This window comes from Bos javanicus, chromosome 28 (genome assembly GCF_032452875.1).
Source record: "Bos javanicus breed banteng chromosome 28, ARS-OSU_banteng_1.0, whole genome shotgun sequence".
Classification (NCBI taxonomy): Eukaryota; Metazoa; Chordata; class Mammalia; order Artiodactyla; family Bovidae; genus Bos; species Bos javanicus.
Window position 1 is genome coordinate 25,551,970 of NC_083895.1, and position 14,765 is coordinate 25,566,734.

Consider the following 14,765-nt stretch of genomic DNA (forward strand, 5'->3'; position numbering starts at 1 on the left):
ATTGGAGCTTCGGTTCAGCAACAGATTTTCCAATGAATATTCAGGGTTGATTTCCTTTAGGATTGACTGATTTGATCTCCTTGCAGTCCAAGGGACTCTCAAGAGTCTTCTCCAGCACCACAATTTGAAAGCATCAATTCTTCAGCACTCAGCCTTCTTTATGGTCCAACTCTCACATCTGTACATGACTACCAGAAACACTATAGCTTTGACTATATGGACCTTTGTCAGCAAAGTGATGCCTCTGCTTTTTAGTATGCTGTCTAGGTTTGTCATAGCTTTCCTTCCAAGGAGCAAGCATGTTCAATTTTTAATGGCTGTAGTCACTGTCCACAGTGGTTTTGGAGCCTAAGAAAATAAAATCTGTCATTTCTTCCACTTTTCCCCATTCTATTAGCTGTGAAGTGATGGGACCAAATGCCATGATCTTAGCTTTTTTAATATTGAATTTCAAACCAGTTTTATCACTCTCCTCTTTCACCCTCATCAAGAGGCTTTTTAGTTCTTCTGCACTATCTGCCATTGGAGTGGTATCATCTACATATCTAAGATTATTGATATTTCTCATGGAAATCTTGATTTCAGCTTGTGATTTAACCAGTCCAGCATTTCACATAATGTACTCTGTATATTAGTTAAATAAGCAGGTGATAACATACAGTTTTGATGTATTCCTTTCCCAATTTGGAACCAGTCAGTTTTTCCATGTCCGGTTCTAACTGTTGTTTCTTGACCTACATACTGGTTTCTCAGGAGACAGGCAAGGTGGTCTGGTACTCCCTTCTCTTTAAGAACTTTCCACAGTTTGTGAACCACACAGACTTCAGTACAGTCAATGAAGCAGAAGTAGATGTTTCTCTGGAATTCCCTTGCTTTTTCCATGATGCAACAAATGTTGGTATTTTGAGCTCTGGTTCCTCTGCCTCTTCGAAGCAGAGGAACTCAGCTTGTACACCTGTAAGTTCTCAGTTCAGGTACTGCCGAAACCTAGTTTGAAGGATTTTGAGCATAACCTTGCTCACATGTGAAATATGTGAACATATTTCACATATGTGTTCATATGTGGACTCAAATACACACACACACACAGATACACATGTGTTTACAAAATGTCCTCACTTTTAAAAAGAACTCAAAGAAGAGTTACATAATTCAAAAAAGAGGCAAAAGATCATAGGGAATAAAAACTTGAAGAACTCAAAAAGCAAATAGAAGCAAAAAACAAAACACTACAGGGTCTTCCCTAGTAGTTCAGTGGTTAAGAATCCAGCTTGCAATGCAGGGGACATGGGTCTCTGGTCAGGGAATGAAGATCCCACATGCCACAGGACAACTAAACCCAGGCACCACAACTACTGATTCCTCACACCACAATGTAAGAATCTATGCGGTACAACAAAGAACCCCAAATGACACAACAAAGATCCCATATGCTGCAACTAAAATCCAATGTATCCAAATAGATAAATAAACATAAAAAATAAAACAAAAAGTGAAACACTACAAGGATAAAAGTAACATTTTCACTTTAGTTCAGTTGCTCAGTCATGTGCGACTCTTTACCACCCCATGGACCACAGCACACCAGGCTTCCCTATCCATAATCGACTCCCATGGATTGCTCAAAATCATATCCATCAAGCCGGTGATGCCATCCAACCGTCTCATCCTCTGTCGTCCCCTACTCCTCCTCCCTTCAATCTTTCCCAGCATCAGGGTCTTTTCCAATGAGTCAGTTCTTCACATTAGGTGACCAGAGTATTGGAGCTTCAGCTTCAACATCAGTCTTTTCAACAAATATTCAGCACTGATTTCCTTTAGGATTGACTTGTTGGATCTCCTTGCAGTCCAAGGGACTCTCAAGAGTCTTCTCCAACACCACAGTTCAAAAGCATCAGTTCTTCAGTGCTCAGCTTTCTTTATGGTCCAACTCTCACATCCATACATGACTACCGGAAAAACCACACCTTTGACTAGACAGACCTTTGTCAGCAAAGAAATGTCTCTGCTTTTTAATATGCTGTCTAGGTTGGTCATAGCTTTTCTTCCAAGGAGCAAGCATCTTTTAATTTCATGGCTGCAGGCATCATCTGCAGTGATTTTGGAGCCCAAGAAAATAAAGTCTCTCACTGTTTCCATCATTCCCCATCTATTTGCCATGAAGTAATGGGACCAGATGCCATGATCTTAGTTTTCTGAATGTTGAGTTTTAAGCCAGCGTTTTCTCTCTCCTCTTTCATTTCATCAGGAATCTCACTTCCTCTTTGCTTTCTGCTATAAGGATGGTGTCATCTGCATATCTGAGGTTATTGATATTTCTCCCAGCAATGTTGATTCCAGCTTGTGCTTCATCCAGCCCAGCATTTCACATGATGTACTCTGCATATAAGTTAAATAAGTAGGGTGACAATATACAACCTTGACCTACTTCTTTCCCAATTTGGAACCAGTCCATTGTTCCATGTCCTGTACTAACTTTTGCTTCTTGACCTGCATTTAGGTTTCTCAGGAGGCAGGTAAGGTGGTCGGATATTCCCATCTCTTGAAGAATTTTATGCAGTTTGTTGTGATCCACACAAAGGCTTTGGCATAGTCAATAAAGCAAAAGTAGATGTTTTTCTGGAACTCTCTTCCTTTTTCTATGATCCAACAGAAGCTTGCAATTCAGTCTCTTGTTCCTCTGCCTTTTCTAAATCCAGCTTGAACATCTGGAAGTTCACAGTTCAGGTACTATTGAAGCCTGGCTTGGAGAATTTTGAGCATTACTTTGCCAGCATGTGAGATGCGTGCAATTGTGTGGTAGTTTGAACATTGTTTGGCATTGCCTTTCTTTGGGATTGGAATGAAAATGAAAAGTCAAAGAGTAACATTAGAAGCATCCAGTATACATGGACAGAGAGTGCATTAGGAAAGATACAGGACAGACCAGTAAAATCACTTATCAAAATAGATGGAAAAACTCAAATACTCATCTTTCCTCATCTTTCATAGCAAGGAATCAATAGATATTGTTTAAAGTTGACTGTAATTTAAAACAATTTCTCATTCAAGGAAAAATAGGCAAATATTCCTTAAGTATATAAAAAGCTGCCCAACTTTGTTCATTATCAAAGAAATACACATTAAATCTACTCTGAGATACAATTTCTCACCTCGCAGATTGGCAAATATCCAAAATTTAGATAACAACCTCTGTTAGTAAAGCTGTAGTGTATCAGACACCCTCATAAACTGAGTGTGGTTATGCAAAATGTTGTTCCTACAGAGGGTGAATTTGCAATATATATATATATATATATATATATAGGCTTTGACCCAGTGATCTCACTTCTGGAAATCTATCCCCAAAATGAAAACTATAACATAACATTTGTAAATCAACTATACTTCAATTTTTAAAAATATATATTATCTCTTTCAGAAAATCTGTGAGAGTAACTATTAAAATTTTTTAAATCTAACATATGCCCAAGGCAATTCTTTGCAGCAATATTTTTAAAAGGAGAGGAAACAAAGGAAGGAAGGAAGAGGACACTATGTATGGTATATCCACACAAACAAATACAACCTAGCTGTATGAGGAAGTTCTCTCCGTATGCTAATATGGAGTAACTTTTCATAGTGAAAAAAGAAAGCAAGGTTCAAAACAGTGTTTATAGCACGGTACCTTTACATAAGAAAATTGTAAAAAAATTAGACAGACCTTTGTTGGCAAAGTAATGTCTCTGCTTTTTATAGTAGAGCCTGAAGTCAGGTAGGTTGATTCCTCCAGTTCCATTCTTCTTTCTCAAGATCGCTTTGGCTATTCGAGGTTTTTTGTATTTCCATACAAATTGTGAAATTATTTGTTCTAGCTCTGTGAAGAATACTGTTGGTAGCTTGATAGGGATTGCATTGAATCTATAAATTGCTTTGGGTAGTATACTCATTTTCACTATATTGATTCTTCCAATCCATGAACATGGTATATTTCTCCATCTATTAGTGTCCTCTTTGATTTCTTTCACCAGTGTTTTATAGTTTTCTATATATAGGTCTTTAGTTTCTTTAGGTAGATATATTCCTAAGTATTTTATTCTTTTCGTTGCAATGGTGAATGGAATTGTTTCCTTAATTTCTCTTTCTGTTTTCTCATTATTAGTGTATAGGAATGCAAGGGATTTCTGTGTGTTGATTTTATATCCTGCAACTTTACTATAGTCATTGATTATTTCTAGTAATTTTCTGGTGGAGTCTTTAGGGTTTTCTATGTAGAGGATCATGTCATCTGCAAATAGTGAGAGTTTTACTTCTTCTTTTCCAATTTGGATTCCTTTTATTTCTTTTTCTGCTCTGATTGCTGTGGCCAAAACTTCCAAAACTATGTTGAATAGTAATGGTGAAAGTCGGCACCCTTGTCTTGTTCCTGACTTTAGAGGAAATGCTTTCAATTTTTCACCATTGAGGATAATGTTTGCTGTGGGTTTGTCATATATAGCTTTTATTATGTTGAGGTATGTTCCTTCTATTCCTGCTTTCTGGAGAGTTTTTATCATAAATGGGTGTTGAATTTTGTCAAAGGCTTTCTCTGCATCTATTGAGATAATCATATGGTTTTTATTTTTCAATTTGTTAATGTGGTGTATTACATTGATTGGTTTGCGGATATTGAAGAATCCTTGCATCCCTGGGATAAAGCCCACTTGGTCATGGTGTATGATCTTTTTAATGTGTTGTTGGATTCTGATTGCTAGAATTTTGTTAAGGATTTTTGCATCTATGTTCATCAGTGATATTGGCCTGTAGTTTTCTTTTTTTGTGGGATCTTTGTCAGGTTTTGGTATTAGGGTGATGGTGGCCTCATAGAATGAGTTTGGAAGTTTACCTTCCTCTGCAATTTTTTGGAAGAGTTTGAGCAGGATAGGTGTTAGCTCTTCTCTAAATTTTTGGTAGAATTCAGCTGTGAAGCCGTCTGGACCTGGGCTTTTGTTTGCTGGAAGATTTTTGCTCTTTAGTTCTCTTCATTTTCTGCCATAAGGGTGGTGTCAACAGCATATCTGAAGTTACTGATATTTCTCCCAGCAATCTTGAGTCCAGCTTGTGCTTCATCCAGCCCATTTCACATGATGAACTCTGCCAATAAGGGTGACAATATTCAGCTTTGCCATTCCCAATCTGTTCCATGTCCAGCTGTACCCGTTGCTTCTTGACCTGCATACAGATTTCTCAGGAGGCAGGTAAGGTGGTCTGATATTCCCATCTCTTGAAGAATTTTATGCAGTTTGTTTTGATCCACACAGTCAAAGGCTTTGGCATAGTCAATAAAACAGAAGTAGATGTTTTTCTGGAACTCTCTTGCTTTTTCTAGGATCCAACAGATTCTGGCTATTTGATCTCTGGCTCCTCCGCCTTTTCTAAATCCAGCTTGAACATCTGGAAGTTCTTATACTGTTCACATACTGTGAAGTTCACATACTGTTGAATCTCCTAGCTTGGAAAAACTTGAGCATTACTTTATTAGCGTGTGAGATGAGTGCAGTTGTATGGTAGTTTGAACGTTCTTTGGCATTGCCTTTCTTTGGGATGGGATAAAAACTGACCTTTTCCAGTCCTGTGTCCACTGCTGAATTTTCCAAATTTGCTGGCATATTGATTGTAGACTTTGACAGCATCATCTTTTAGGATTTGAAATAGCTCAGCTGGGATTCCATCACATCCATTAGCTTTGTTCATAGTGATGCTTCCTAAGGCCCACTTGACTTTGCATTCCAGGATGTCTGGCTCTAGGTGAGTGATAACACCATCGTGGTTATCTGGGTCATTAAGATCTCTTTTGTATCATTCTTTTGTGTATACTTACCACCTCTTCTTAATATATTGTTTCTGTCCTTTATTGTGCCTATCTTGGCATGAAGTGTTCCCTTGGTATCTCTAATTTTCTTGAAGAGATCTCTAGTCTTTTCCATTCTATTGTTTTCCTCTATTTCTTTACACTGATCACTTAGGAAGGCTTTCCTATCTCTCCTTGCTATTCCTTGAAACTCTCCATTCAAATGGGTATATCTTTCCTTTTCTCCTTGTCTTTCACTTCTCTTCTTTTCTCAGCTATTTGTAAGGCCTCCTCAGACAACCATTTTGTCCTTTTGCATTTCTTTTTCTTGGGGATGGTTTTGATCACCACCTCCTGTACAATGTCATGAACCTCTATCCATAGTTCTTCAGGCACTCTATCTATCAGATCTAATCCCTTGAATCCATTTGCCACTTCCACTGTATAATTGTAAGGGATTTGATTTAGGTCATACCTGAATGGTCTAGTGGTTTTCCCTACTTTCTTCAATTTAAGTCTGAATTTGGCAATAAGGAGTTCATGATCTGAGCCACAGTCAGCTCCTGGTCTTGTTTTTGATGGCTTTTAAAGAGCTTCTCCATCTTCGGCTGCAAAGAATATAATCAATCTGACTTCTGTATTGACCATCTGGTGATGTCCATGTTTAGAGTAGTCTCTTGTGTTGTTGGAAGAGGGTGATTGCTATGATCAGTCATCATCTTGGCAAAACTCTGGTAGCCGTTGCCCTGCTTCATTTTATACTCCAAAGCCAAATTATTCCAGGTATCTCTTGACTTGCTACTTTTGCATACCAGTCCCCTATGATGAAAAGGACATCTTTTTTGGTGTTAATTCTAGATCATTTGGTCTTCATAGAACCATTCAACTTCAGCCACTTTGGCATTAGTGGTTGGGGCATAAGCTTGGATTACTATGATAGTGAATGGTTTGCCTTGGAAACAGAGATTCTGTTGTTTTTGAGACCGCACCCAAGTACTGCATTTCTGACTCTTTTTTTGACTTATCAGTGTTATTTCATTTCTTCCAAGGGATTCTTGCCTACAGTAGTAGATATAATGGTCTTCTGAATTAAATTAACCCATTCCAGTGCATTTTAGTTCACTGATTCTTTAAATGTCGATGTTTACTCTTTCCATCTCCTGTTTGACCATTTCCAATTTACCTTGATTAATGGATCTAACATTCCAGGTTCCTATGCAATATTGTTCTTTACAGCATTGGACTTTACTTTCAGCACCAGACACATCCACACCTGGACATTGTTTCCACTTTGTCTCAGCCTCTTCATTCTTTATGTAGCTATTTCTCCTGTCTTCTCCAGTAGCATATTGGGTACCTACCAATCTGGGGAGTTCATCTTTCAGTGTCATATCATTTTGTTTTTCATACTGTTCATGGGGTTCTCAAGGCAAGAATGTTGAAGTGGTTTGCCATTCTCTTCTCCAGCAGACTATGTTTTGTCAGAACTCTTCCTGAATTCTAGATCATTATCTGTCATCTGATTGGATATCCACAAATAAATCCAACATCCCAAACTAAAAAAAATAAAATAAAATAAGGATAGTATTTTTACTCTAATCCTAGAGAGATAGCCTCTAGGACAAAAAAAAAGTCAAAGTAATTTTAAACTACATTTAGTATTCTTATTATATATATATGTGTGTGGTATAATGGGCTTCCCAGGTGGTGCTAGTGTAAAGAACTTTCCAATGCAGGAGATGTAAGAGGCATAGCTTCGATCCCTTGGTTGGGAAGATCCCCTGGAGAAGGGAATGGCAGCCCACTCCAGTTTTCTTGCCTGAAAGAATGCCATGGACAGAGGAGCCTGGAGAGCTATAGTCCATAGAGTTGCAAAGAGTCAGACACGACTAAAGAGACTTAGCACGCATGCACGTGTATAATATATATATATTCTTATTATATGTGTATACACATGTTGTCGGAGAAGGCAATGGCACCCCACTCCAGTACTCTTGCCTGGAAAATCCCAGGGACGGAGGAGCCTGCAAGGCTGCAGTCCATGGGGTCGCTGAGGGTCAGACACTACTGAGCGACTTCACTTTCACTTCACATATGTTGTTGCTCAGTCACCAAGTTACGACTGACTCTTCACAACCCCACGGACTGCAGCACACCAGGCTTCCCTGTCCCTCACCATCTCCTGGAGTTTGCCCAATTTGTGTCCATTGCATCAGTGATGTCATCCAACCATCTCGTCCTCTGTCATCCTCTTCTCCTTTCCAGTGAGTCAGCTGTTCACATCAAGTGGCCAACGTATGTATACACATACATGAGGATAAAGCAAATAAATAATTATATTCACACTATTAGGAAATAAGATTCCAGAATTTAAAAAAAGAGAAACAGATGGCCAACAGGCTCATGAAAAATGTTCAATATCTCTAATCATCAGAGAAATACAAATTAAAATGACAGTGAGACACCACCCAACACCTGTCAGAATGGCTATCATCAAAAAGAATGTAAATAACAAATGTTGGCAAGGATGTGGAGAAATGGAACCTCTGTATACTGTTGGTGGGAATATAAACTGGTAAAATCACTTGGGAAACAGTATGGAGTTTTCTCAAAAAACTAAAAATAAAACTACCATATGATTCAGCATTTCCACATGTGGGTATATATCTGAATAAAATGAAAACATTAATTTGAAAGGATTCATAGACAAAAAGAACTTAACGACCCAAATAACCACAATGGTGTGATCACTCACCTAGAGCCAGACATCCTGGAGTGCGAAGTCAAGTGGGCCTTAGGAAGCATCACTATGAACAAACTAGTGGAGGTGATGGAATTCCAGCTGAGCTATTTCAAAACCTAAAAGATTATTATGTCAAAGTCTGCACTCAATATGCCAGCAAATCTGGAAAACCCAGCAGTGGACAAAGGACTAGAAAAGGTCAGTCTTCATTCCAAACAATTGCACTCATCTCCCAAACTAGCAAAATAATGCTCAAAATTTTTCCAAGCTAAGCTTGAACAGTACGTGAACCAAGAACTTCCAGATGTTCAAGTTGCATTTAGAAAAGGCAGAGGAACCAGAGATCAAATTGCCAGCATCTGCTGGATCATAGAAAAAGCAAGAGAGTTCCAGAAAAACATCTACTCTGCTTTATTGACTATGCCAAAGCCTTTGACTGTATGGATCACAACAAACTGTGGAAAATTCTTCAAGAGATGGGAATATCAGACCACTTTACCTGCCTCCTGACAAATCTATAAGCAGGTCAAGAAGCAAAAGTTAGAACAGGACATGGAACAACGGACTGGTTCCAAATCGGGAAAGGTTTACGTTGAGGCTGTATATTGTCATCTTGTTTATTTAACTTATATGCATTATACATCATGCAAAATGCCAGGCTGGATGAAGCACAAGCAAGCTGAAATCAAGTTTGCTGGGAAAAATATCAATAACCTCAGATATGCAGATGACACCATCCTTATAGCAGAAAGCGAAGAGGAACTGAAGAGACTCTTGATGAAAGTGAAAGGGGAGAGTGAAAAAGCTGGCTTAAAGCTCAACATTCAAAAGAAGAAGATCATGGCAACCAGTCCTATCACTTCATGGCAAATAGAGGGGAAACAATGGGAACAGTAAGAGACTTTATTTTCTTGGGCTCCAAAATCACTGCAGATAATGACTGCAGCCATGAAATTAAAAGATGCTTGCTCCTTGGAAGAAAAGCTATGACCAACCTAGACAGTATATTAAAAAGCAGAGACATTAACAACTAAAGTCTGTCTAGTCAAAGCTATGATTTTTCTGGTAGTCATGTATAGATGTGAGAGTTGGACCATAAAGAAAGCTGAGCACTGAAAAATTGATGCTTTTGAACTGTGGTGCTGGAGAAGACTCTTGAGAGTCCCTTGGACTGCAAAGAGATCAATCCTAAAGGAAATCAGTCCTGAATATTCATCGGAAGTACTGATGCTGAAGCTGAAGCTCCAAACCTTTGGCCACCTGATGTGAAGAACTGACTCATTGGAAAAGACCCTGATTCTGGAAAAGATTGAGGGCAGGAGGAGAAGGGGACAACAGAGGATGATATGGTTGGATGACATCATTGACTAGATGGACATGAGTTTGAGCAAGCTCCGACAATTGGTGATGGACAGGGAAGCCTGGTGTGCAGCAGTCCATGGGTTCTCAAAGAGTCAGATATGACTGAGCAACTGCACTGAATGTACTTCAAAGTTCATCAAAGAATTATTTACAATTGCCAAGATACAGAAGCAACCTAGGTGTCCATTAACAGATGAACGGATAAAGATGTGCTATAGATATTCAAAAGAATACTGCTGCTGCTGCTAAGTCGCTTCAGTCGTGTCCGACTCTGTACGACCGCATAGACGGCCTCCTACCAGGCTCCTCTGTCCCTGGGATTCTCCAGGCAAGAACACTGGAGTGGGTTGCCATTTCCTTCTCCAATGCATGAAAGTGAAAAGTGAAAGTAAAGTCGCTCAGTCGTGTCCGACTCTTATCGACCCCATGGACTGCAGCCTACCAGGCTCCTCTGTCCATGGGATTTTCCAGTTGGGTGGGTGCCACTGCCTTCTCCCAAAAGAATAATATCTAGCCATAAAAAATGAAGTTTTGCTAATTGTAATAATATAGATGGGCTGAGAGAGTACTCTGCATGGTGAAATAAGTCATACAGAGAAAGACAAATACTGTATATTATCATTTATATGCGGAATCTAAAAAATAAAACAAACTAGTGACTAAAATGAAAAAGAAACAGAGTCACAGAAATAGCAAACAAACTAGTGGTTACCAGTGCTAACAGGGGAGGGCTCCTGCCCTGTAAATAGGCTACAAGGATACATTTTACAGCACAGGAAATATAGCCAATATTTCAAAATAACTACAAATGGAGTATAATCCATAAAAAATTTTGAGTCACTATGTTGTACACCTGAAATTAATATAATATTGTAAATCAACTATGCCTCAATATAAATAAAAAAGATGCAAATGTAAAACCAAAAAATTTAATGATCTCATTATATATGTTTCCTTTTCTAAAAAATATCTACTTCTTTTTGCATGTATTCACAACCATCCAAAAAAAAAAAAAATGGGCAGCGATGGCAATCTGGTGCATAGTTTGTGTTCCCTAAATACTATTTTCCACTAAAAGGACTTTGGTGAAAAGGCTGATCAAAGATCTGGTGCAGGAAATGTACAAAATGAGCCTAGAACAACTTCTTGAGCTAGGAATCAAGGTTTTGGGTTTTGTCCAAAGCTTCTTGTTGTTTCATCACTAAATTGTGTCTGACTATTTTACGACTCCATGGACCATAGCCCATCAGGCTCCTCTGTCCATGGGATTTTCCAGGCAAGAATACTGGAGTGGGTTGTCATTTCCTTCTCCCAGGGATCTTTCCAACCCAGGGATCAAACCACGTCCTCTTTTTGGGAGGTGGATTTTTTTATCACTGACCAAGCAGGAAAGCAATCAAAAGGCTAAGTAAACAATTCAAAGGGGTTCTCAGTGGCCAAAATCAGAAAATTTGAGCATCAAAAGAATAAAAATTACAATACACTGAAACATATCGAACATATAAAAATTCAAAAACAAAAACTCATTGGTCACCTTTCAAAGTTGCTAGAACACCATCTTATTTTTCTGAAAATGGGTAAATAATGGGAAATAATCAAGCATTTTCCTGATTTCCTGATATGAACTATACTTCTGACTAATGAAATAGTAAGGGAAGCGTTCTTCTTTATAAATGATCCCAACTGATAAAACTAACAAATAGGGGACTTCCCTCGCAATCCAGTGGTTAGGAGTCCGCCTTCCAATGAAGGGGACATGGGTTTGATCCCTGGTCATGGAACTAGGATCCAACATACCACTGAGCAACTCAGGCCACACAGCACCACTACTGAACACGCGCACTCTAAAGTCCGTGCTTTGCAACAAGAGAAGTCAATTCTCAGCAACTAGAGAAAAAAGCCCACGTGCCACAACGAAGACTTGACACAGCCAAAATTTTTAAAAATAAAATAATTAAAAATAAAAACACAAAAAAATTTAAAAAACAAAAATGTAAGCATTTAAAAAAGAATTACAGAATGATAAAGTCGCCATTTACAAACCCTTAAAAAATAATAGACTATACAGGAATTACCAGTATGAAGGCTAAAATCATTAGGTGACTGATTAACTGGGAACTATGAGAATCAGGCTTATTGTGCGTGAATGCACTGATCAAGCTTAACATTACCAAAAGTGAGACAACCCAGGCTCATGTAGTAAACTTTATATTAAATGGATACTTGACTTTCAACAAAGATGTCACAGTAACTCAATGGAAAAAAAAGATAGTCTTTTCAAAAAATGGTGCTGAAATCACTGAACACCTATGCATAAAACAGGTAACTTTTTGGATTGATTCAAATAGAAATGTTCTATTTGATTATGGTGGTAATTATATGATTGTGTATAATTGTCAGAATTCATCAAACTATAAACTTAAAAAGAGTGAATTTAATGTAGGTAAATTTTTCCTTAATAAATCTAACTTTTAAAAAATCTTTTCTGTTCATCTCTTACCTCACTGACACTGAAAATATTTCCAGATTACTTCAGTTACTATATAATTACAGATTTATATTGATATCCATTGACTCTATAAGCAGTTAGCAGATTTCTCACTAGGATCTCTGAATTAATGTTTTCAAAAGCTAATTTGTTTTCCTTAAGCATTCTTGACCACTCTGGTAATCACTCAGTTTCTTTGATGCCAAAACCTGCAACCCACTCCAGTATTCTTGTCTGGAAAATCCCATGGACAGAGGAGCCTGGCAGACTACAGTCCATGGGGTCACAAAGAGGTAGACAGGACTGAAGCAACTTAGTACAGATCTGCTTCGGGCTTCCCAGGTGGAGCTAGTGGTAAAGAATTCATCTCCCAAGCAGGAACTGCAGGAGACACAGGTTCGATCCCTGGATCAGGAAGATCCCCTGGACAAAGAAATGGCAACCCACTCCAGTATTCTTGCCTGGATAATCTCCATGGAGAGAGGAGACTGGCGGGCTACAGTCCATGGGGTTGCAAAGAATCAAACACGACTTAGAACTAAACGACAATAAAACCCTACTTAGTATCTTAAGAATATTTACTTCCCAGGTTTTAAACCTATGTGTCCAGATTATCCACAATGTCATGTCATGCAGCTGATGTGTTACAGAACTCTAAGTCAACCTGCATATGTCTTTACAAAAGTACAAAAACAAACCAAAAAAAAAAGCTTTGAGTATTTTGTTTCTGTAGTGCTTTTTGTAAAAGATAACCACTTCTTATTTATTTTATTTTTAACAATGGAATAAAAAAGGAAGCCAAATCATTGTCCCTGACTCACCATGTTAATTGAATATCTGAAGATATCACTGAAAGATACTTAGCAAAATGTTAACTGCTACACTTTTGTCCTTTTTCAATACTATTGGGTGAAAGCAGTGAACTTCTAAGCTTATTCACTTTTACAGGCTGGGTTTAGCACGGTGTGCAGCTCAGAGCCCAGAGTCTTCAACACAGTAGTTGGTTTTTGAGTATTTGAAGATCAAAGTACATTAAAAAGTCCTACCTCTGAATTCCTTCCTCCTACCCAACAACTTTTTCCCACATTAAATGGATCTAGTTAATTTTGACCTAACAGAAGCTGAAATTCAAGTTAAATGTATAACCAAATTGAGTGAAAGAAAGAAAGTAACTAATCTCACTTATAAAAACCTATTCAGAAAAAATTTTAAATACCAGGACTAGATTCATACAAAATTGCCAAATATATTTTATTTTAACATTAGCTTGATTGTATCTGTTCTAATATGTAGATATATGACCTTATTTAAACAACTTCTTATTGTTTCCAAACAACTAAGCCTCTTTAATCTTTCTTCTGAATTAAGTAACAGACCAAATTCCTTTCTGCTCCTAGAAAACTTAGAGCCACACTTATGCCTACATAAATCAGTGTGTGGGCTAAAAGGGCAGCAGTTCTCTAGTTTTTTTTTTCCACCAAAACACAAGTGATATTTAAAGTATATTTAATATTCACCATCCAGCATATTTTCCCCACTCTGCACTGTCACCTTTGGTAAAGACGACAGCTAGTTTGCATGAAGGTCCCCTGTAAGACTTCTATATATAAGCCTATATTTTCTCTCCCATCAATCCACCATACACCCGTGTCATAAAACCATAATCAAGAACTGCGGCAGCTCAGCCTTATTCCTGGCTCTGTCTTATATCTCATGCTTATTTTTCTTTCTACTTTCACCCCACTTTTAATTTCTCCTGCCGGGGTCCAGCCCCGGCTGATACAGGGTCTTGAATTTCACATATCCTTATAAGTCACCTTGAATCCTTTCCAGAAAAAGGTAAGGAATAAATAATCATTCTATATATATATATAGATATAGATATATAGATAGATATAGATATAGATATCTTCTTGTTTACCCTAGATAAAGCCTTAAAACTTCAAGTCCTTGCAGCCTCTTAACTATCCTCTACCATATTAAACACACAGCATCAAAATCCACAAGTTCCTATATTTTCACTTTTATTAATTCTCTTTTTAAAATATTAAGGCAACATACAGAAAATACTGGAAAAGTATACATGTCCAACCTAGGTTTAGAGCTTCATATAGAAATTAAATTGTCTGCACAAAGAGCCTGCTTGCTGCATAACATTTATGTCTAAAAAATGTAAAGCTTCCAGTGTCTTGTATACAGTTACTCAAACAGTAATAGCTCAGCTAATAGGAATTTTTTTAATGCTTTGATATAAGACTACTATAGCTTGGGCACTGGCACATGAAAATTTGTTTTAGCGCTATTTTTAAAGCCATTAATAAATACTTCAGATAACAGAACTGAGCTTGAGCCTCTGCTCAACT

General features: G+C 37.9%; 1 protein-coding gene across 3 annotated transcripts in view; it reads right to left on the minus strand.

The window, feature by feature from the left end:
- Positions 1-14,765, minus strand: part of CTNNA3 (catenin alpha 3) — a 1,922,060-nt gene that overhangs the window by 1,877,345 nt on the left and 29,950 nt on the right. The gene's annotated exons all lie outside the window — the stretch shown is intronic.